The sequence below is a fragment of the Nycticebus coucang genome, chromosome 5 (genome assembly GCF_027406575.1).
Source record: "Nycticebus coucang isolate mNycCou1 chromosome 5, mNycCou1.pri, whole genome shotgun sequence".
Lineage (NCBI taxonomy): Eukaryota > Metazoa > Chordata > Mammalia > Primates > Lorisidae > Nycticebus > Nycticebus coucang.
The window spans coordinates 85,304,773-85,329,635 of NC_069784.1; the positions used below are offsets into that span (position 1 = coordinate 85,304,773).

The following is a 24,863-nucleotide window of genomic DNA, read 5'->3' on the forward strand; positions in this document are numbered from 1 at the left end:
TCTGTTTCCAATTTTGTTCATTCTACCAACTTAATTCTTTTATCTGTGGTTTAAACTCCTGAGTTAGAACCTGATAGGCCAACCAATCACTTCATCCCTGTTTAGGGAGAACTTTCATGTCAGATTTCGCAGGGGCTACTACCCAGCATAAATATCAGATCTCTGCCTAAGATACCTTCCACGGCTGCTCCCATAGGCATGCAGTTCCCCTCAGAAGAGGACTGATTCATAGCACCATGATTTATCGGTCATGATAATAACTAGAAGAAATATTGATGAATTATCTTCTTTTTTTTTTTTGAGACGAGTCTCACTATGTCGTCCTTGGTAGAGTGCCATGCTGTCACAGCTCACAGCAACCTCAAACTCTTGGGCTTAAGTGATTCTCTTGCCTCAGCCTCCCAAGTGGCTGGGAGTACAGGCACCCACTACAAAGCCCAGCTATTTTTTTGGGTTGCAGTTGTCATTGTTGTTTAGCAGGCCCAGATTGGGTTCAAACCCACCAGCTTTGGCGTATGTGGCCTCAGTGATCTTTGGACATCAAGCTGAATTATCATTTTTGATGACCAACATTTTCCCCACATTTTTCCAAAACTTTATAGGTGACTAAAGAACTGGAAAGTTTAGCTGAGCATGATAGTGCATACCTGTAGTCCCAGCTACCTGGGAGGCTGAGGTAGGAAGACCACTTGAGCCCAGGAGTTCTTGGCTGTGGGGATTCTGATTATGCCTGTGACTAGCCACTGTACTCCAGCCTAGGAAATATAGTGAAGCCTCATCTCTGGGGAAAAAAAAAAAAATTAAAAAGTTCAAAAAACACGTAGACTACATTAGTTATGCACTGCATAGCTAATGGTAGTTTGTGATGAAAGCGGGCTTCAGTAGTATAAAATAACAACTTGGTTATGTGGCATAGCCAGGAAACAACATGGGTTACTTGACTGGATATTTTATTTATCGAACAGTCAAGTTGCCTCATGAATTCTATATCTTGTTCCCTTCCTAGCTCTGTGGCATCCCTAGGGCCCATCTTATAGTGGTTGGTGAACTTTCATCCACTCACAAATATCATTTAATTATTAAGTTATCTGGTTGCTAAATAAATAATAGTGGCTTTTAAAAAAATCATTGGCTCTTCTTGGGGGTATTCTTTCACACTTTCCTTTTTGAAATGTGATGGACCAGCCTAGTGAATAACCTTGGTTGCATTTTAGTTTAAATCTAATGCAAATGGGAAACTTAAACTGTCAGGTAGAGTTTCAAATGTGTCTAATAAAAGGTCATATTTGTTAAACCCTAATGTCTGTGTAAGTAAATATTCAGTAGATAGAGCAGCAATCCTTTGTAATAGTGTTTGTCCTGTAGTTCCTTAAGCGCCTCGAATCTTTAAAACATTGAAAAAAGATCCCAACATCTAACATACTTTGAGAAAAACACATATAAAACTTTAGTTTTTGAAGATTATGAAGATGCCACAGACCTACTTCTTCTAAAAGAAGATCTGCCAGTTATTGGAGCACGAAGATAGAAGAACTTTATTTGTAGAATTCTTAATTCTGGTGCTAGGGTGGAATATTTGTCCCTTCTAAAACTCATGTTGAAATTTACTCCCTTGTGTGGCAGTATTGAACAGGTTGGACCCTTAAGAAGTGTTAGGCCATTCAGGGGTTATCATGAGAGTAGCACTGGTGGCTTTGAAAGAAAAGGAAGAGAGACTTGAGCTGGCACATCCAGTCCCCTGGTCATGTCTGCAGAGTCCACACCTGGAGGGATGGAAAGAAGGCCCCTGCTTGGTACAGCTCCCTTACTGGGACTACTCAGCCTCCATAATTGTAAGAAATAAATTGATTTTCTTTATAAATTACTAAGTTTGAGGGATTATGTTATAGGCAACAGAAAATGGACGAAGGCATTTGGTAAAAGGATTAATGATTTGATGGACTTTTGATCTTCTTTTTAATGTAGATATGTAAACTTTGTGGCGGACTTAGCTTTTTTTTTTCTCATTGTACTCCTAAGAAACTTTCTATAAGCCTAAGCTATAATGCTAAAATAAAATGCACCTTCTTGATAAAATGCCAGATTTATTAATCAACATGAAAAAAAATTGGTGGCAGACTATGAGACTGCTCTTACCTACCAATGTAATGATGTTTTCTCTAATAAACATTTGAAAAGTTAGGAGCAGATGACCACGCCACATGAGCAACAAACTATGAAGAATGAACATTTTAGTTATCAAATAAAACTTACAACCAGGTTAATCTGACACGTTTAATGTATGCATAATTGTTATTGTGCTGTGAGGTAATTAGGCATAAATGGTAAGTAGTTCATGTAAATCACTATAATTAGAATTACTTTTACACAGCCAAATCAAGCATTTCTGGAGTCAGGGAGGGAAAGAATTAAATAGAGTATAGAGCTACTCTGAAAATCTCTGTTTCCATTAATCAGGGGTTTGCAGGCAGCCAGTTTTTTTTTTTTTAATCTATTGGGAGGAGATAGCATAGCCCAAGAGACCTAGGAACTGAGAGTCACAAAATCCCTTTCCTTTTTTTCCTGCCCCCTACCAGCTAATTTTCAGTTTTTCCCTGATATGAAATTATTACTTCCAATTTCCTCTTATATCCTACTATCTCTTATTTGGACACCCCTCCCCCAAGAACGATGCATATAGCAGATGAAAAAGGACTATTCAGATCTGCCTTTGTAATCAAAGCAGCCATAGGCGATACATAAATAAATGTATTGCAATACATGTTTACAACAACAAATGTCAGTCTAGATTTCAACACCCAGGCCATAATATGCTGGCCCTACCTCTAGATGACTAGATTGGAGGGCTGGTAGGAGACCTTTAATCATATTCAAAGTGCTACTTGAACTGTACCTAATGTAGCTTCCCAGTTTAACATTCCATTGTTGTCTTGCATCTCTGCCTCTAAGAGCTATTCACTCTTCCATTATATAGACAAATAGGAAAACAGAACAAAATAGAAAGTCCAGGACATACATGGAAACTTGATATGTGATTGAGATTGCAAATCAGTGGGAAAGGATAGTCTATTCAATAAATGAGGGTGGGGCTATCAGTTATCTATATGAAGAATAAAATATAATTAGGTACCTAACTCTCCAAAAACAAGCAATAAATTCCATGGAACTAATGTCCTAAACTTAAAGTGAAACTTTAGAATTTCTTAAAGAAAATATAGGGGAATAACTTAATGAACTTAGAAAAAGGAAGAATTTCTTTTTTTTTTGAGACAGAGTCTCACTTTGTTACCCTTGGTAGAGTGCTGTGGTGTCACAGCTGACAGCAACCTCCAACTCCTGGGCTTAGGTGATTCTCTTGCCTCAGCCTCCCATGTAGCTGGGACCACAGGTGCCCGCCACAATGCCTGGCTATTTTTTGTTGTAGTTTGGCCGGGGCCGGGTTTGAACCCATCACCCTTGGTATATGGGGCTGGTGCCTTACCCACCGAGCCACAGGCGCCACCTAAGAATTTCTTATATAAGATGTGAACATCTAAAATATAAAGGCGAAGACTGATCAGTTGACTGTATTACAATTTGAAACTTCTAGTCAACAAAAGGAAGCATAGAAGAAGTGAAAACGCAGACCACAGGTTGGGAGAAAATATTTACATAAAAAATAGTTGGCTATCAGGCTTGGTGCCCTTAGCACAATGGTTACAATGCCACATACACCGAAGGTGGTGGGTTCAAACCCAGCCCGGGCCAAAACAACAATGACAACTGCAACAAAAAATAGCTGGGTATTGTGGCGGGCACCTGTAATCCCAGCTACTTGGGAAGCTGAGGCAAGAGAATTGCTTAAGCCCAAGAGTTGGAGGTTGCTGTGAGCTGTGATGCCACAGCACTCTATCCAGGGTGACAAAGTGAGACTCTGTCTCAAAAAAAAGAAGAGAAAAAAATTGGCTATGAATTGCTATATAGAATATATAAAGAGCTTCTACCAAGTAATAGGAAAAATATCAAATAACCCAGTAGAAAGATAGAAAAAGTAGAGTCTGTTTTGTGGAAAACAATTAGATGTCACAATGAATAAATACATCAGAATTTATTTATTATAAAATGGAATGTTACTTATCATGGGATGATAAACCTCAAATTTAGCATGTTAATATTGAGGAAGGAGGGCAAAACCAGGGGCTTTAAACTATAATGCTTTCTATTTTTGAAATAAGTATGTCAAAAATACAAAGATTTGATAAAGCTAAGTGATGAGTAACCAGGTGGTCCATATATTTGCCATAAATTCTCCTGTTTGCAATATTCCATTGTAAGACATTTATTTATTTCTTCATTTGAAATGGAGGTCTTGCTATCTTTCCCAGGCTCATCCCCTGGGCTCAAGTTAGCCTCCTGAGTAGCTGGGATTATAGAAGCACACCATTGTGCCTAGCTATTTTTTAAGTGTAGTTGTAGGATATTACAACTTCAGTTGATTTCTTTTTATCATTTTGAGAAAATTACAAATTTTCTTTATAATGTAATTGTAGAGTCTACTAGTTCAGCATTTCCTTCTTATAAGTAGATTGAAGAAGGGGAATTACTAACACAGTGCTCAAAAAAGAATGTGAAATGTCTTAGTAAGAGGTTTATAGCAAAGGAATTTTTTCCGATTTCTGAAATTCCATAAGCTGAATATGTATAAATCTGGTCACACTATTTTCCTGCTTAATACTTTCAGTGCCCTCAGGATGAAGCACAGACCCATTAGCATGTTCTACAAGGTCTTTGAGAGCCTGATCCCTGCCTCTTGCCAGCCTCATCTGCCATTGTTCTCTGCTGGTGATTAAAGCACCAGTGAGGATGAGCCACTTGGACAATACTTTGTCTCTGGATCTTTACCAAAGCGGCCCCCAATCCTTTTGTGATAGCCCACCTCATGTTGCCCACGTGGTGACCACAAGCTCCCCTGGTGGACACTGTCTCTCTTTCCTTGGTCTTCTGGGCCCGAAGAACCCAGGTCACTGCCCAGCACAGACTTGGTGCTTATGGAATGAATGAGCATGAGCGAATGACAAAGCCATCACTGAAGAGTCACAGATACAAAAATTCTCTGCTGACTTGGAAGGCAGTTGCAGTGGTGGCTGTGAGCCCACCCCTGTGCCTGTGTGAGGGTGTAGGTGTCTCTTTGAGTTCCTCCAGGCGCGCGCCTCTCTGTGAAAGTGTCTGCGTTCTCACTGCCTCTGTAGCAGGAGTTTTTAGCTATTCCAGAAAATGCCTGACCAGTTTAACTTACCAAATTCAGAACCTCAATGGAGTTCAGAATGAGAGATATTTTCCACATCTTTCTTTTGAGGAACTCTAGGTTGTTTTGAGAATTATGCTTGTGTCCTGGACACCCCCCTGAAATAGTACTGGACTGGAGTAGACCTGATCTGAGTTAGGCCAGAATCAGAATATTGGGGTAGCGGTGAATAAACAAGGAAAGATTTGCTGGAGAAATTGCCTCCCGTCATTTTGCCTTCCAGTGGCACATACAAGAGCTTATACATGTTTGTTGCTTGAGTGCACAAGGCATGAAAAAGTCATTTGCATTTTAAAATTCTATTATAATCAGAAATTGAGCCATTTCTTCTGCTAGTTGTTTTAGTTTTAAGCCCCCCGCCCCCAGTTATTTAGATTCTTAAATAGGCTTAATTATACTAGTAAACTGAACAAGTTGATATATGTTAGGTTACAAGGGCTCTTTTTCAAATAAGCTAAAGGCATTTAAAAAACCTTTTCATTTGAAGAGAATTTATGGGTGTTAACATATAGTTTAGCTTTTTAGTTTTTAAAGATCTTCTTTGAAACCTGAAATGATCTACTTTTATCAAAAGGGTCCATGTTGAGAATGATATAATGCCAGTTTTTAAAAGATGTAATTATGCTCAGCATTCCAGCTGGAATCATTGTTTCTGATTCTATCATTTTGGGAGATAATAATGCAATGGTTGTGGTGGGGGAGTGGAGAGAAACAGGAAAAGTAGTATTCCTGCATTTTAAACAAATTGAAAACAATACTTTTTATTTTAACAGCACCACCCTTATTATCTTAATTGTCCTAATGGAAATTATTCCAGAGTAGCAGGTGGATGGTAATCCAGAAAGGCAGAGGACATGCTATTTTAATTTATAACTTTGATGAAAATCACCTTGGATCATTTTTTCAGGCTAGAATTTTAATATCATAGAGGACAATGGATAAAGTTAAAATCATTAAATCAAAATATTTGTAATGATGAATGACAATTTTTATTTTGTTTACAGCCGTTAAAATAAAAGAAATACTTTTGATAAGTTTCAAAAGCACATTTCTAGAAGGCAATCATGCAGGTATTTTTGATTAATTTTAGATTTAGTTCAAAAGTAAAGGTGATATAATAGTCACCTTATCAAATATTTTTTGGCCAACTTTTTATTTGGAAAACAGTCAATGGTATATTTAGATCCCCTAATGATTCACATTTTGCTACATTTGTGTTCTCTCTAAATATCTCATTTTTCTAGAATCATCTACAAGTAAGTTACAACATTGTAACACCTGACCCCTAAATACATCACATGTATGTCCTAAGAAGACTTTTTCCTGCATAACTGTATTATCATCATTTCACTGAAGGAATTTAATAATAATATTATCTAAAATAGGGTTGCCAGATGTAGTAAATAAACATACAGGATGCTAAGATATTTATGAGTTTTAAATAAATAATAAATAGGTTTTTTTTCAGTATGGTACACTTGCCATGCAGTATTTGAGACATACATATACTAAAAAAGTATTTGGTGTTAGTCTGAAATTCAAATTATCTGAGCATCCTATATTTTATCTAGCAATTCTAGATATAAAGCCCACATTCAATTTTTTCCAGCTATTCCCAAAACGTCCTGTGTATATGAAATGTATGTATATGAGAACCCGGATCAATACTTTGTATTTGATTTTGTCTCATAGAATTTTGATTGATAGAATAATTATTGGATATTTATTTAAAAAATATAAACCTCATGTTCTAAAGATCTTTTGTGTGATGAACAGGCTTTTACATAAACGAGATTCGATATACACATTTTTACCAAATAGAGGGGTTTGAAGATCAGTATGTGTGGTTTATTTCCAACATCACAAATGTAAAATAGCCAGAATACCAAACACTTGGGACATCAATGCATTTCCTCACTGTACATTTGGTGGTATAGTCATATTGTTTTTTCGTTTTGAGACAGAGTCTCACTATGTCACCCTTGGTAGAGTTCTGTGGTATCACAGCTCATAGCAACCTCAAACTCTTGGGCTTAAGTGATTCTCTTGCCTCAGCCTCCCAAGTAGCTGAGACTACAGGCGCCCGCCACAATGCTCAGCTATTTTTTGTTGCAGTTGACATTGTTGTTTAGCTAGCCGGGGCCGGGTTTGAACCAGCCACCCTCAATGTATGTGGCTGGCGCCATAACCATTGTGCTACAGGTGTCAAGCCAGTCATATTGTTTTTAATTTTTTTTTCTTTTTGAGACAGAGTCTTACTCTGTTGCCCAGGCTAGAGTGGCATGGCATCAGCCTAGCTTACAGCAACCTCAAACTCCTGTGCTCAAGTGTTCCTCCTGCCACAGCCTCCTGAGTAGCTGGGACTATTTTTCTATTTTTAGTAGAGACAAGGTCTCAGGGGCTTGTTCTTGCTCAGGTTGTTCTCAAACCCCTGAGCTCAAGTGATCCTCCCACCTCAGCCTCTCAGAGTGCTAGGATTACAGGCATTGGCCACTGTACCGAGCCTTGCTTTTATAATTTTTAATGCCTTTCTTTTGATACTTGCTTTTCATATCATCCTCCCTTTTGAGTTAGATTATTATAGAAAGTCTGCTAAATCTGAGAACATTCTCTGAGTAGATTCTATCTTTTGGTTGTAATAAGATGGGAATTTAATTAATTAATTAATTATTATTATTTTTTTTAACATAGCCTTCCTGGCATTTTCTTAGTTATTATGTTAAGACATTTACATTCTACATTTACTAAGTTTCACATATACCCTTGTAAGATGCACTGCAGGTGAAGATGGGAATTTTAAAACCAATCAAAGCATTTAGCATCCTTATTAAATCAGTGCTAAACTATACCCAGATATTTTCCATATTCTTTTTCAGCCCTTTACTTTCATGGACTATAGTCATAATATATGCTAATTTATAAGTTATTTTTAATTACATATATAACTAAGCAAAGCATATATATTTTTTACTCTTTATTCTCTGTCTGCTATTATAGCCTCCTGTAAGTGCCATGAAAGCAGGAACTATTTGTTTATTGATGTACATTCACCACTGTACACAATGTCACACACACACACATACTTACTACATTAGAGATAAAGGACTATTACTTTCCCTGGTATAAAATTAATTGGTTTGGTCATTGGAATGTATTCTTGAATTGTTGGGTATAGAGTTTATGTAGATGTAAAATTACTTGAGCTTAATAATTGTATTGTTGGTATCTTTGACAGATGTGTGTCAAAGGGTGTGATGTTTCTTTTTTCATGGACCATAGGCTTGGATATAAACAGTAATCAGTCAGTAGGGGCATGAGGTTTGCAGTTTTCAGCATGAGTGGACCTCGTGATTAGGCAAGCAGAGATGGCCTGTGGATGGGAACTCCCCTGTGCTGTGCCTTGCACCCAGAAGATAAGGAAACAGCAGGTTGGAGAGATGATAGGACTTATCCCAGGATCACATAGCTAATAAATAGCAGAAACAGAGCTTTTGGACTCCACATTAATACTCTTCCGCTAATCTTTCATGCTTAGTGGAGCAAGTGATAGATTGTTATTAATACAATCTTGGCCTGGTGTGGGGGGTTCACGCCTATAATCCTAGAACTCTGGGAGACTGAGGCAGGTGAATCACCTAAGCTCAGGAATTCGAGATCAGCATGAGCAAGAGCGAGACCCCTGTCTCTACCGAAAACAGAAAAAAGTAGCTGGGCGTTGTGGTGGACGCCTGTAGTCCAGCTACTCAGGAGGCTGAGATAAGAGGATCACTTGAGCCCAAGAGTTTCAGGTTGCTATGAGCAGTGATGCTGTGACATTCAACCCCAGAATGACTGAGATTCTGTTTCAAAAAACACTCAACACTATCTTTCTTTCTTTTTTTTTTCTTGCAGTTTTTGGCCAGGGCTGGGTTTGAACCCACCACATCCAGTATTTGAGGCCAGCACCCTACTCCTTTGAGCCACAGGCTCCGCTCCCCAACACTATCTTTCTACATCATCCTGAAGCTTTCCATCTGCACAACCTAAAAGGCACTGCCATTGAATCCTCATCAGAAACCCAAAGGAAGGTGTCATGATCCTACTTTACAAACTCCCTAAGATACAAGTGACATATGACAGATCTTACAATGGTCACTAAAGAAATGTATTCATTTCAGATTTTTGATTGTAAGGCTAGTGTTAAGTGTGTGCATTTTGGGAGTGGGAGATGTATCAGAGTCCTGGCAGGAAACAATTCACAGCACATGTTTCAAATAAAGACTGACTCTAGAGACTCCTTAGGCGTGGGCAGGCTTAAGGCAGCACAGCAAACGAGGGATGGAGGAGGGCAGGAGTCTGGTGAGAGCTGGACCTGTGGCCCGTCCACCTGATGGTCCTACTGTGCTGCAGCTCTGCTGAGACACAGCTCAGGAGCAGGAGGGAGCGGACAGAGGAGAAAGCCAGGATCCCTCCTATTCCCTCTCTTTTGTTTCCTGCAAGTAGCACCTCCCCCAGGCTGAGCCAGCCAGGCCAGGTCAGTCTCCTGGGTACAAAAGGAGCGTGAGTGAGCAACCAGGAGGGGGGCACCCAGAGAATGACCAGCACTGAGGAGCAATGCCAGGGTGGAGTTCATGGTCAGCGTTCTAGCCACTGTGATTTCTGAGACACAAGAACGAATTATCAGAAATTAAAATGTCGAGAAAAGATTGCTTACTATACAGAAGATGCTGTTACTACTAAACAAAATTGCTTATAATTTTGATGTATATAATATTTGCAAAGAGGTAGAATATGATGAACAGCCCTGATAAAGAATGAGTATTTTTTGAATTGAGATGATCAATAATAAATATGTTTCCTATAAAGCAAAACAAAAACAAGTAAAGGAGAGAAATTTAATAGAACCCCCAAATTGGGTAAGTTTTGAAAAAATATAGATTAGGAGTACGCAAATGATTCTGAGTTAGTGACAGTCATTTTGAAGAAAATTGTGTGAATTTAACTATCACTGAAATTGCTGCTATTAATAAAGAATTTAAAAACTTCTTTAGGATCCATTTTATAGTCCTCCAAATAGTCTTACTGTTCTACATTTGATCATCTGATTTTTTCCTTAGGATAGAGATTTTTAAACCTTTAATTTCAATTATTATTGGAAAATAAATTTTATTAGAGGAAAATTAACTTGCCTCCCCACGTGAAAATACTTGGGAGTATATACTATTATTTAGATAGACTATGTCCGACTGGGCGAGGTAGCTCACACCTGTAATCTCAGCACTCTAGGAGGCCGAGGCAGGCGGATTGCTTGAGTTCACAAGTTCTAGACCAGCCTGAGCTAGAGTGAGACCCTATCTCTAAAAAAAAAAAAAAAAAAAAAATGGCCATGTGTTATGGTGGGTGCCTGTATTCCCAGCTACGCAGGATGCTGAGGCAGGAGAATGGCTTGAGTCCAGGAGCCTGAGGTTGCTGTGAGCTTTGACCCTATGGCACTCTACTGGGGCTGACAAAGTGAGACTCTGTCTCAAAACAAAAAAATAGATTATGTCTAATATTTATAGTTAGAAGGGTATCCATTTTTATTTTCAATTTATTTTTTTATTTTATTTTTTTATTTTTTTTGAGGCATAGCCTCAATCTGTCACCCTGGTTAGAGTGCTGGGGCATCACAGCTCACAGCAACCTCCAACTCCTGGGCTTAAGTGATTCTCTTGCCTCACCCTCCCAACTAGCTGGGACTACCGGTGCCCGCCACAATGCCTGGCTATTTTTTCGTTGTAGTTGTCATGGTTGTTTTGGCAGGCCCGGACCGGGTCCGAAGCCGCCAACTCTGGTGCATGTGGCTGGCGCCTGGCTGCTTGGGCTACAGGCACCGAGCCTTTCAATTTATTTAGATTTAAATGTCTCTCTTAAACAGTATTCATATCTCACTAGGCATTTATGATCTTGGATGTTTGGGGATCCTCTCTTTGGCACTTTATCATCTTCTAAATCAGGGGTGTCTAATCTGTGGCTCATGCTGGTTTTGCGAGGACTTTTTTTGCTTGTCTGTAGCATCGGATATCATAAAAAAGGTATCCATGGACCTTTTTTTGCTAATCAGCTTTCATTAGTGTTTGTGTATTTAATGTGTGGCCCAAGACAATGCTTTGTCTTCCAATGTGTAGCAGAGAAAAAAAAAAAAAAGGTTGGCTGCCCCTGTAAAGATTATTATAAAACATAATACAATGTAACATAAATTATATATGTAATATACAATATAATATTTGCCAAAGTGCCCTTTCTAAAATAGATTAAGTAGGAAAAATAGGTGATAGGACTGTGAGTGCTACTTTTTTAAAGCAGCAGTGAATTCTAGCTTTGCCGTCTTTTTCTGTGTATTGATTCTTTTTTTATTTGCCTGAACTTTGTTTATTCAACATATTTTGGTTGTATCATGTGGAAAGTATTAGAGTAGGCCATAAGCCATTCCTATAGAATGTGTTGCAAAGAATTATGGATTGCTGTGACATTCCTAGTTACCTAATACAGAATGTTGCTTTCAAAAGATTCCTCATATATAGAATATACTCGGAGATGACTAAGTTCTATGCTTGTTTTCCAATTTGAAGCTATTCTAAAATTGTTTAAGGACATAATGCTTTTTCGGAGAAGTTGAAAATAGAATAACCAGTGCATGATGATGGTTCATTAAAAAAAAAAAAAAAAACCAAGAAAAAGTAAGAGATTTTGGCAGGAGTGGAAATCTGTTTTCAGTTGAGATTTAAGAATAGATGGAGAGTTAACATGCTGAGAAACACAGGGAAACCATCCAGATGGTAGAATCAAAGCAGAGGAGATTCTTTTTTGCCTGGCCTGAAGGTCTAAAAGGCATGTCCTGGAATTAGAGCTGAATTTAGAGCACGAAGAAAGCCAAGAGGAACAGGAAAGCAAGAGAGGTTTCTGAGGCAGGTCAGAATGAATCCGGAGATTATAAAATAGAAACCAAAGCGTTACAGACTAGATTCTGCAATCTAGCTTTTGAGAATGATCTGTGCCAAATTATTTACCTCTCTAGTTGGTGCTAAGTGACACAATGTTTGCTGTTTTCTGCTTTTACCCTCTCTGATTTCACCTTGCCCTGGCTTGCCTTGGTTTTTGCACAAGTAACTAGAAACTGCCACAGAGTTTGAAAGTTTTTCTTCTAGTTGTAACAGAATTCCAGATGGTTGATAATAATCTTAGGTAAAGACAAGTTCCATTTTGCTTTGTCCCTAGAACCCTTCATTTTCCAGTTTTGGTCTAGATGCCCTGCATGCGTGCGTGTGTGCATGTGTCAGTGTCAGAGGACAATGTGTGTGTGTGTGTGTGTGTGTGTGTGTGTGTGAGAGAGAGAGAGAGAGAGAGAGAGAGAAAGAGAGAGAGACAGAGTCTTACCCTGTCGCCCAGGTAGCATGCAGTGGTGTCATCATACCCCAACCTCCTGAGCTCAAGCCATCCTCCTGTCTCAGCCTTCCTATTAGCTGTGACCATAGGCGGCTGCCACCCAGCCCGGCTAATTTTTTTCTATTTTTATTAGAGCCGCGGTTGCACTCTTGCTCAGGCTGGTCTCCAACTGCTGAGCTCAAGGGATCCGCCTGCGTCAGCCTCCCAGAGTGCTGGGATTACAGCGTGAGCCACTGCACTGGCCCTGACTGCTTTCTTGACCCCGAGTGCTGCTGTGGTCCAGGGGCAGCCTGTGTTCTCACCCCGGTGCACGTTCCTCCCAGGGACCCTCTGTGATTCCTGGAGCCTATGATGTTCCTCTTTGTGGGAGTTTCTGAGACCTCATATGTATGAAAAGTCAGTTTTCTGTTTTCACTCTTGATGAATGGATTAGATCGGACATCATTTTCCCTCACATTTCATTGAGTTTTCGTCTGCTGTCTGTTCCCTGTTCCCTTCCTTCCATGCTACTGCAGGAGTTAAATATTAATATTCCCAGTGTCCTGACATTCATTACTGTGACTTGGTATGGGTTGTATCTTCATTAATGTGTTGGGCACTTCTTCCCAATCTAGAAATCAAATTCTGTTCTGAGAAAAATCTTTGCATTCTTTCTTTTTTTTTTTTGCAGTTTTGGCCGGGGCTGGCTTTGAACCCACCACCTCCGGCATATGGGGCCAGCGCCCTACTCCTTTGAGCCATATTCTTAGGTCACTTTCTCCTCTTTTTTCCCCTCTGTTCTCTCTTTCTGGAGTTTCTTTTGTCAGATATTGAACTTCCTGAATTAATCTTCTATTTTTCCTTATATATTTCTAATTTTACTGTTAATTATTTGTTAATTTTCTGTAATGTTCTCTCAAACTTATCTTTGAATCTATTCTCTGAGATTTTATTTTGCTACCATATTCTAAACTTCCTAGTACTCTCTTTTATTTATTTATTTATTTATTTTTTTGAGACAGAGTCTCAAGCTGTCACCCTATGGTAGAGTGCCATAGTGTCACAGCTCACAGCAACCTCAAACTCCTGGGCCCAAGCAATTCTCTTGCCTCAGCTTTCCAAGTAGCTGGGACTACAGGTACCTGCCACAATGCCCAGTTTTTTTTGGTCTGGGCTGGATTCGAACCTGCCAGCTCCGGTGTATGTGGCTGGCCCTCTAGTTGCCTGAGCTATAGGCGCCAAGCCTCTTTTATTCTTTTTTTTGAAAGAGTCTCACTTTGTCAGCTTGGCCCCTGTAGCTCAGTGAGTAGGGCTCCAGCCACATACACCCAAGCTGGCAGGTTCCAGTCCAGCCCAGGCCTGCTCAAACAACCACGACAACTGCAACCAAAAAATAGCCGGGCCTTGTGGTAGGCGCCTGTAGTCCCAGATACTTGGGAGGCTGAGGCAAGAGAATCGCTTAAGCCCAAGAGTTTGAGGTTGCTGTGAGCTGTGATGCCACAGCATTCTATAGAGGGTGACACAGTGAGATTGTGTCTTAAAAAACAAGTCTCACTTTGTCACCCTGGGTAGAGTGCCATAGTGTCATAGCTCATAGTTACCTTAAATTCTTGGGCTCAAGCAATCTTCCTACCTCAGTCTTCCCAGTAGCTGGGACTACAGGCTCCAGGCTAATTTTTCTAATTTTAGTAGAGATGGGGCCTCATTCTTGCTCAGGCTGTTCTCCAACTCCTAGGCTCGAGATTCTTCTGGCTGACCCTCCTAAGGGTGCTAGGATTACAGGCATGAGCCACCTCTACTGGCCTATCTCTTGTCTTTTTGACAGAAGTTTTCCTAGGGGGTATGAGGTGGTATCTCCCTGTGGTTTTGATTTGCATTTCCCTGATGAATAGCGATGTTCAGCAACTATTCATGTGCCTGTTGTCTTTGTTTTTCTTTCTGGTGTTCTATTACAGCACATTTTTATGAATGTCTTTGGAGAAATGTCTGTTCATATCCCTTTCTCATTTTTTTTTTTTTTTTGTGTGTGGGACAGAGTCTCACAATGTCATCCTCTGTAGAGTGCAATAACATCACAGCTCACAGCAACTTCAAACTCTTGGACTTAAGTGGTTCTCTTGCCTCAGCCTCCCAAATACCTGGGACTACAGACACCCACCATACCGCCCGGCCATTTCTTGTTGAGTTGTCATTGTTTAGCTGGTCCGGGCTGGGTTTGAACCCACCAGTCTTGGTGCATGTGGCTGGCACCGTAATCACTATGCTACAGGTGCCAAGCCTCCTTTCTCTTTTTTTTTTTTGGTAGAGACAGAGTTTCACCTTATGGCTCTCGGTAGAGTGCCGTGGCATCACACAGCTCACAGCAACCTCCAACTCCTGGGCTTAAGCGATTCTCTTGCCTCAGCCTCCCGAGTAGCTGGGACTACAGGCGCCCGCCACAACACCCAGCTATTTTTTGGTTGCAGTTTGGCCGGGGCCGGGTTTGAACCTGCCACCCTTGGTATATGGGGCCGGCGCCTTACCGACTGAGCCACAGGCGCCGCCCCCTTTCTCATTTTTTAAATCAAGTTATTCTTTTTTTTTTTGCTTTTTGACTTGTGTTAGTTCCATATATATATGTATACATATACATATATATGTATGTGTGTGTGTATATATTTAGATATTAACCCTTTATCAGAATACAGTTCATAAATATTTTCTCCCAGCCTGTAAACTGCCTTCTCATTTTGTTGATTGTTTCTTTTGCTGTGCAGCTTTCTCATTTGAGATAGTACTAATTGTTTATTTTTACTTTTTATGTTTTTTAAATTTCATTTTAATTATTTCTTTTTAAGACAGAGTCTCACCCCAGGCTAGAGTGTAGTGGCATCAGCCTAGCTGACAGCAACCTCATACTCCTGGGTATTTAAGCAATCCTCCTGCCTCAGCCTCCTCAGTAGCTGGGACTATAGGTACTCATCACAGCTAATTTTTCTATTTTTTGTAGAGACAGTATTTCACTCTTGTTCAGGCTGTTCTCCAACTCCTGAGTACAAGTGATTGTCCTTCCTGGGCCTCTCAGAGTGCTAGGATTATAGGCATGAGCCACCAGGCCTGCCTGGCCTGGTTTCAGGTTTTATATTGAGGTTCTTAATCCATTTTGAGTTGATTTGCTTTTAATATGTGGTATAAGATCAGGGCCCAATTTTATTCTTTTGTGTGTAGATAACTAGTTTTCCCAGCACCATTTATTGAAGACACTGCTTCTTTCCCCACTGTACTTTATAGAGTTTTAACAGCTCCTCTTATTTCTCTCAGTATATTAATTGTATGGATTTCACTTTTACTTTTAAAGTTTCCTTTTGCCCTCTGTATACTTCTGTTTCCTCTAATTTTTTTACTCCTCTGTACATTTGCTTTGCTTTCTAATGTTCTTTTTTTTTTGAGACAAAGTCTCACTTGGTCACCCTTGGTAGAGTGCAGTGGTGTCACAGCTCACAGCAACCTCAAACACTTGAGCTTAAGTGATTCTCTCGTCTCAGCCTCCCAAGTAGCTGAGACTATAGGTGCCTGCCACAATGCCTGGCTACTTTTTGTTGCAGTTGTCATTGTTGTTTAGCAGGCCTGGGTTGGGTTCAAACCCGCCAGCTCCAATGTATGTGGCTGGTGCCATAACCACTGTGCTATGGGCGCCAAGCCTGCTTTCCAACTTTCACCTTGGGTTTTTTTTTCCAAATTTTTATTGATTCTTGGCTGCCAACTCATTTAGTTTTCTCAGGTATGAACAAGCTGATTGAAAGCTCTATCTTTAGAGGTTTGTTGACTGTTATGCTTCATTGGAAGGTGATTTGGCAGGGATCTAGGTTTTTCCTTGAGAGAAAACACATAAGAGCCTTTTGGGCTTTTGTTCTGGAAATCATTCAGCTTCTCCAGAAGAATTCCTTTTTTTTTTTTTTTTCTGAGACAGAGTCTCAAGCTGTTGCCCTGAGTAGAGTACCGTGGTGTCACAGCAACCTCCAACTTGGGCTTAAGCAACCCTCTTGCCTCAGTTTTTCTATTTTTAGTAGAGATGGGGTCTTGCTTTTGCTCAGACTGGTCTTGAACTTGTGAGCTCAAGCTATCCACCCACCTCTGCCTCCCAGAGTGCTAGGATTACAGGCATAGGCCACCTCGCCGGCCCTGAAAAATTCCTTTAAAGTGGTTTTTTTAGAGATAGGATCTTGCTGTGTTACCCAGGCTGGCCTGAAACTCTTGGGCTCAAGTGATACACCTGCCTTAGCCTTCTGTGTAGCTGAGATTATAGGCATATGCCACTGTACCCAGCTATCTAGAAAATTCTAATATCTTGCTAGCTAGGATTGAGTCCGACTGTCATTTTGGGAGGATCCCATCTAGGAAAGACAGGGAAGATTACATGGTTAATAAATGGTAGAGGGCAGCAGTCTACAACCTTTTTGGAACTAGGGACTGGTTTCATGGAAGACTATTTTTCCATGGATAGGGGAAGATGGTTTCGAGATGATTCAAATGCATTATATCTCCATCTCAGAACATCAGCATTAGATTCCATAAGGGGCATGCAGCCTAGATCTCTCGCATGCAGTTTGCAGTAGAGTTCACTCTGCTATGAGAATCTTATGCTGCTACTGATCTGACAGGAGGCAGAGCTCAGGCGATGATGTGAGTGATGGGGAATGGCTGTAAATACAGATGAAGCTTTGCTTGCTCGCCTGATACTCACCTTCCTGCTGTATGCTCACTTCCTAATAGGCCATGGACCAGTACTGGTCTGCAGCCTGGAAGCTGGGGACTGTAGATGGGGGGGATGTAAATTCAAGTTCAGTGACTTTGGAGACCTTGTTCTGGGCTGCTATGCTTATTGCCTCCTGTATTAAACCCTAATTGGGGCTTCATAGCCTTTTATTTTTCCCAATGGTTTTACAATGGTTAAAATACACATTCAGATTCACCATCTTCATCTTTTTTTTTTTTTTTTTTTACTGTTGGGGATTCATTGAGGGTACAATAAGCCAGGTCACACTGATTGCATTTGTTAGGTAAAGTCCCTCTGCATCTTTTTTTTTTTTTTCTCTTATTTTCTTTTTTTTTTTTTTTTCTTTTTTTTTTTATTGTTGGGGATTCATTGAGGGTACAATAAGCCAGTTACACTGATTGCAATTGTTAGGTAAAGTCCCTCTTGCAATCATGTCTTGCCCCCATAAAGTGTGACACACACTAAGGCCCCACCCCACTCCCTCCCTCTCTCTTTCTGCTTCCCCCCCCCATAACCTTAATTGTCATTAATTGTCCTCATATCAAGATTGAGTACATAGGATTCATGCTTCTCCATTCTTGTGATGCTTTACTAAGAATAATGTCTTCCACTTCCATCCAGGTTAATACGAAGGATGTAAAGTCTCCATTTTTTTTAATGGCTGAATAGTATTCCATGGTATACATATACCACAGCTTGTTAATCCATTCCTGGGTTGGTGGGCATTTAGGCTGTTTCCACATTTTGGCGATTGTAAATTGAGCTGCAATAAACAGTCTAGTACAAGTGTCCTTATGATAAAAGGATTTTTTTCCTTCTGGGTAGATGCCCAGTAATGGGATTGCAGGATCGAATGGGAGGTCTAGGTTGAGTGCTTTGAGGTTTCTCCATACGTCCTTCCAGAAAGGTTGTACTAGTTTGCAGTCCCACCAGCAGTGTAAAAGTGTTCCCTTCTCTCCACATCCACGCCAGCATCTGCAGTTTTGAGATTTTGTGATGTGGGCCATTCTCTCTGGGGTTAGATGATATCTCAGGGATGTTTTGATTTGCATTTCTCTAATATATAGAGATGATGAACATTTTTTCATGTGTTTGTTAGCCATTCGTCTGTCGTCTTTAGAGAAAGTTCTATTCATGTCTCTTGCCCATTGATATAAGGGATTGTTGGCTTTTTTCATGTGGATTAATTTGAGTTCTCTATAGATCCTGGTTATCAAGCTTTTGTCTGATTGAAAATATGCAAATATCCTTTCCCATTGTGTGGGTTGTCTCTTTGCTTTGGTTATCGTCACCTTAGCTGTACAGAAGCTTTTCAGTTTAATGAAGTCCCATTTGTTTATTTTTGTTGTTGTTGCAATTGCCATGGCAGTCTTCTTCATGAAGTCTTCCCCCAGGCCAATATCTTCCAGTGTTTTTCCTATGCTTTCTTTGAGGATTTTTATTGTTTCGTGCCTTAAATTTAAGTCCTTTATCCATCTTGAATCAATTTTTGTGAGTGGGGAAAGGTGTGGGTCCAGTTTCAGTCTTTTACACGCAGACATCCAATTCTCCCAACACCATTTATTGAATAGGGAGTCTTTCCCCCAAGGTAAGTTCTTGTTTGGTTTATCGAAGATTAGGTGGTTGTAAGATGTTAGTTTCATTTCTTGGTGTTCAATTCGATTCCAAGTGTCTATGTCTCTGTTTTTGTGCCAGTACCATGCTGTCTTGAGCACTATGGCTTTGTAGTACAGACTAAAATCTGGTATGCTGATGCCCCCAGCTTTATTTTTGTTACTAAGAACTGCCTTAGCTATACGGGGTTTTTTCCGGTTCCATACAAAACGCAGAATCATTTTTTCCAAATCTTGAAAGTACGATGTAGGTACTTTGATAGGAATGGCATTGAATAGGTAGATTGCTTTGGGAAGTATAGACATTTTAACAATGTTGATTCTTCCCATCCATGAGCATGGTATGTTCTTCCATTTGTTAATATCCTCTGCTATTTCCTTTCTGAGGAGTTCATAGTTTTCTTTATAGAGGTCCTTCACCTCCTTCGTTAGGTATATTCCTAGGTATTTCATTTTCTTTGAAACTATGGTGAAGGGAGTTGTGTCCTTAATTAGCTTCTCCTCTTGACTGTTATTGGTGTATACAAAGGCTACTGACTTGTGGACATTGATTTTATATCCTGAAACATTACTGTATTTTTTGATGACTTCTAGGAGTCTTGTGGTTGAGTCTTTGGGGTTCTCTAAGTATAAGATCATGTCGTCAGCAAAGAGGGAGAGTTTGACCTCCTCTGCTCCCATTTGGATTCCCTTTATTTCCTTGTCTTGCCTAATTGTATTGGCTAGAACTTCCAGCACTATGTTGAATAGTAAAGGTGACAGAGGACAACCTTGTCTGGTTCCAGTTCTAAGAGGAAAAGCTTTCAGTTTTACTCCATTCAGTAAAATATTGGCTGTGGGTTTGTCATAAATAGCTTCAATCAGTTTTAGAAATGTGCCACCTATGCCTATACTCTTCAGTGTTCTAATTAGAAAAGGATGCTGGATTTTATCAAATGCTTTTTCTGCATCTATTGAGAGGATCATGTGATCTTTATTTTTGCCTCTGTTAATATGGTGGATAACGTTTATGGACTTGCGTATGTTGAACCAGCCTTGCATCCCTGGGATGAAGCCTGCTTGATCATGATGAATGACTTTTTTGATGATAAGCTGTAATCTATTGGCTAGGATTTTGTTGAGAATTTTTCCATCTATATTCATGAGTGAGATTGGTCTGAAATTCTCCTTTTTGTTTGGGTCTTTTCCTGGTTTTGGTATCAGGGTGATGTTTGCTTCATAGAATGTGTTGGGGAAGATTCCTTCTTCCTCAATTTTTTGGAATAATTTCTGCAGTACAGGAATAAGCTCTTCCTTGAAGGTTTGATAGAATTCTGGAGTGAAGCCATCTGGACCAGGGCATTTTTTAGTTGGAAGCTTTTTTATTGTTTCTTTGATCTCAGTGCTTGAAATTGGTCTGTTCAGGAGGTCTATTTCTTCCTGGCCAAGTCTAGGGAGAGGGTGTGATTCCAAATATTGATCCATTTCCTTCACATTGTCAAATTTCTGGGCATACAGTTTCTGGTAGTATTCAGAGATGATCTCTTGTATCTCTGTGGGATCAGTTGTTATTTCCCCTTTATCATTTCTGATTGAGGTTACTAGAGATTTTACTTTTCTATTTCTAGTTAGTCTGGCCAATGGTTTATCTATTTTATTTATTTTTTCAAAAAACCAACTCCTTGTTTCATTAATTTTCTGAATGATTCTTTTGTTTTCAATTTCATTGATCTCTGATTTGATTTTGGAGATTTCTTTTCTTCTACTGAGTTTAGGCTTAGATTGTTCTTCTTTTTCCAATTCCATAAGGTCTCTTGTGAGATTGTTGATGTGCTCTCTGTCTGTTTTTCGAATGTAGGCATCTAAAGCGATGAATTTTCCTCTCAAAACTGCTTTTGCAGTATCCCACAGGTTTTGGTAGCTTGTGTCTTCATTGTTGTTATGCTTAAGGAAGTTAGTGATTTCCTGTTTGATTTCTTCCTGCACCCATCTGTTATTCAACAGAAGATTGTTTAATTTCCATGCCTTTGGATGGAGTCGAGCATTTTCGTTAGAGTTGAGTTCCACCTTTAGTGCCTTATGGTCTGAGAAGATACAAGGTAAAATTTCAATTCTTTTGATTCTGTTGATATTTGTTTTGTGTCCCAGGATATGATCAATTTTGGAGAATGTTCCATGGGGTGATGAGAAGAATGTATATTCTTTATCTTTGGGGTGGAGTGTTCTATATGCGTCTATCAAGCATAATTGTTCTAGGGTCTCATTTAAATCTCTTATATCTTTGTTTAATTTCTGTTTAGAGGATCTGTCCAGCTCTGTAAGAGGTGTGTTAAAGTCCCCTGTTATGATGGTATTATCAGATATCATATTGCTCAGACTGAGTAAGGTCTGTTTCAAGAATCTGGGAGCATTTAAATTTGGTGCATAGATATTTAGAATTGAAATGTCTTCTTGTTGTAGTTTTCCCTTGACCAATATAAAGTGACCATCTTTGTCTTTTTTGACTTTAGTTGCTTTAAATCCACATGTATCTGAAAATAAGATTGCAACTCCTCTTTTCTTCTGAATTCCATTTGCCTGAAAAATTGTCTTCCAACCCTTGACTCGGAGCTTTAATTTGTCTTTTGAAGCCAGGTGTGTTTCTTGCAGACAGCAAATGGATGGCTTGTGTTTTTTAATCCAGTCAGCCAATCTATGTCTCTTCAGTGGGGAATTCAAGCCATTAACATTTATGGAGATAATTGATAAGTGTGGTAGTATTCTATTCGTCTTATTTGGTGAGAGTCCATTGCTTAGTTTTATCTTTTGCATCAGTGTGGAGGTTAGGTTCTGTCCTTTGATTTCTGAGTTCTTACTTTGCTGCTGATCCATCGTGGTGGTCAGTGTGCAGAACAGGTTGAAGTATTCCCTGTAGAGCTGGTCTTGTTGTGGTGAATTTCCTCAATGTTTGTATATCCGTAAATGATTTGATTTCTCCATCAATTTTGAAGCTTAGCTTAGCAGGGTACAGAATTCTGGGCTGAAAATTGTTCTGTTTAAGTAGATTAAAGGTAGATGACCATTGTCTTCTTGCTTGGAAAGTTTCATTAGAGAAGTCTGAGGTCACTCTGATGGATTTGCCCCTGTAGGTCAACTGGCGCTTACTCCTGGCAGCTTGCAGAATCTTTTCTTTTGTCTTGACTTTGGACAGGTTCATCACAATGTGTCTTGGAGAAGCTCGGTTAGAGTTGAGGCGACCTGGGGTCCGATAGCCCTCTGAAAGCAGTGTGTCAGAATCTTTGGTGATGTTTGGGAAATTTTCTTTTATAATATTCTCTAGTATGGCTTCCATTCCTCTGGGGCATTCTTCTTCCCCTTCTGGAATTCCTATAACTCGTATGTTGGAACGTTTCATAAAGTCCCGTAATTCTGACAGTGAACCTTCTGCTTTCTCTCTTTTCTTTTCTGCCTCTTTTACTATCTGAGTTATCTCAAAAACTTTGTCTTCTACCTCTGAAATTCTTTCTTCCGCATGGTCTAACCTGTTGCTGATACTTTCCATTGCATCTTTAAGTTCCCTGATTGACTGTTTCATTTCCTTCAGCTCTGCTATATCCTTTTTATATTCTTCATATCGTTCATCTCTGATTTGATTCTGTTTTTGGATTTCCTTTTGGTTATTTTCCACTTTATTAGCAGTTTCCTTCATTGTTTCCATCATTTCTTTCATTGTTTTCAACATGTGTATTCTAAATTCCCTTTCTGTCATTCCTAACATTTCTGTATAGGTGGAATCCTCTGCAGTAGCTACCTCATGGTCCCTTGGCGGGGTTGTTCTGGACTGGTTCTTCATGTTGCCTGGAGTTTTCTGCTGATTCTTCCTCATGAGTGATTTCTTTTATCTGTTTCCTTGCCCTAATTTTCCTTTCACTTCCTCTTGCTCTTTAAGTTCTTGTGCCTGTGGACTAAGGGTTACAGGACCAGAAAGGTGAGAAGGTTGAAGAGCAAAAAAGGGATGAAAGAAAGGAGGACCGAGTGATAAGAAAAAAAAGAAAGATAGAGAAAGGAGAGGGGGTAGGGATAAGGAATATTGACAAAAAGAAGAGAGGCACAGAAAGAGGGAGACAGGGCAATATAGGTGTACAGTAGGGTACTTTGACACAACCTTAAAAAACCCCACCTTCTGGGGGTTGGGTGCCCAGTTGGGTGGTTCCCTTGAGGTCAGCAGCTCTTTGCTAACCTGGTCAGACACAGTACCCCACCTCCACCAAGTAGAGAGGAAAGACAAAAATGCTATAAATCAAACTAAAACAAGCAAACAGAAAACTTTATGGCGATAAAATTGGGTGAAAAACCAAGTGATAGCGGTAGAAACACTAGCAAAAATGAAGTTGTAGTTATTAAAAAAGGCAGCAATGGGAAATTATAATTAAACTAGAAAAATTGAGAAAGAAAAAGGGATCTGTATGGAAGAGATTGAAATTAAGAACAAAAGAACATCAACAACGTCAAAATAAACAAACAAAAAAACCCAACCAAACAAAAAAAAAAGAAAAAAAAATACACAACCAAAAACAAAGCAGTTTGTATATGTTGTTGAATATTGTCTGGGCAACACGTGGTCTTTTGGGGTATGAGATGTTAGTCACAGTTCTGATACGACTGGAGGCTGCTGATTTCTCAAACCCCAGCAGGTAGACACCCTAAATCTCTCTTCAGCCCACTTAAAAGGCACTTTGAACTTGTAAACTTGCTGAGCAGAAGCTTTCCCAGCTTTCTCGCTGGAATCACTGCTGAAGTGGCTATCCACTTACTCAGTGTGCCAAAACCGGTCTCACTCTGCCCCTGAGGGTTAGGGCTGCAAGGCGGCTCAGACCCCACCCTTAGGCTACTTGGTTGCTGGGTTACCAGCTCCCACCCGTTTCTAGCTCTGCTACCCTGAGGGCGGAGCTTGCCGGGGCAGATCACTGACAATGGATCCGTGTGACCCACCGCCAAACACTATTAGCTCCGTCTGGCTCAGCGGCTCAGACTGGGGCCCTAGACAACGGCCAAAGTTCTCCGCACTCCCACTCAGGCCTTCCCCAAGGCAGTTCAACTCAGTGCCAAGTCCAAGGACATCAAAAGAGTTCACAGGTAAGGCCTTTCTGGTTTGCAGTCTCGCTGCTACTGAACTTACAGTTGTGGGCGGGTTTAGACGGGTTGAACACACGTGACCACTTGCCGGTTTTCCACTGTTTTAGTCCTCCTCTTGGGGTCCAGAAGTCTCTCGCTGACTCCCTGTATCCTCATAGGAGTGATGATAGGCAGTTCCCACCAGCCAGAGATGCCTGGAGTCCTATCTCCCCGGACTCACGGTGCCCAGATGCAAGGAAGCTGTTACTCGGCTGCCATCTTGCTCCGCCCCCTCTGCATCTTTTTTATTTATTATTTTTTTTGAGACTGAGTCTCAGTTTGTCCCCCTTGGTAGAGTGCTATGGCGTCATAGCTCACAGCAACTTCTAACTCTTGAGCTCAGGTGATTCTCTTGCCTCAGCCTCCCAAGTAGCTGGGATTATAGGTGCCCACCACAATGCCTGGCTATTTTTAGAGGTGGGGGTCTCACTCTTGCTCAGGCTGGTCTTGAACATGTGAGCTCAGGGCAATCCACCTGCCTCAGCCTCCCAAAGTGCTGGGATTACAGGCGTAAGCCACGGTGCCCTGCTATCTTAAACATTTTAATGGTTCAGTTCAGTGGTATTAAGTCTGTTCGTAGTGTTGTGCAATCATCACCACCATTTATGTCCAGAACTGTTTTTGGCTTGAAAATGGAAACTCTCTATATATACCCATTAAACTCTATGTACCCATTAAACCAGAGCTTTCCATT

The 24,863-nt window shown here is 40.2% G+C and overlaps 1 protein-coding gene across 1 annotated transcript in view; it reads left to right on the forward strand.

Moving 5' to 3' along the window:
* The window catches only part of AFG1L (AFG1 like ATPase), a 216,958-nt gene that overhangs the window by 29,487 nt on the left and 162,608 nt on the right, over positions 1-24,863 (forward strand). The window lies entirely within an intron of this gene.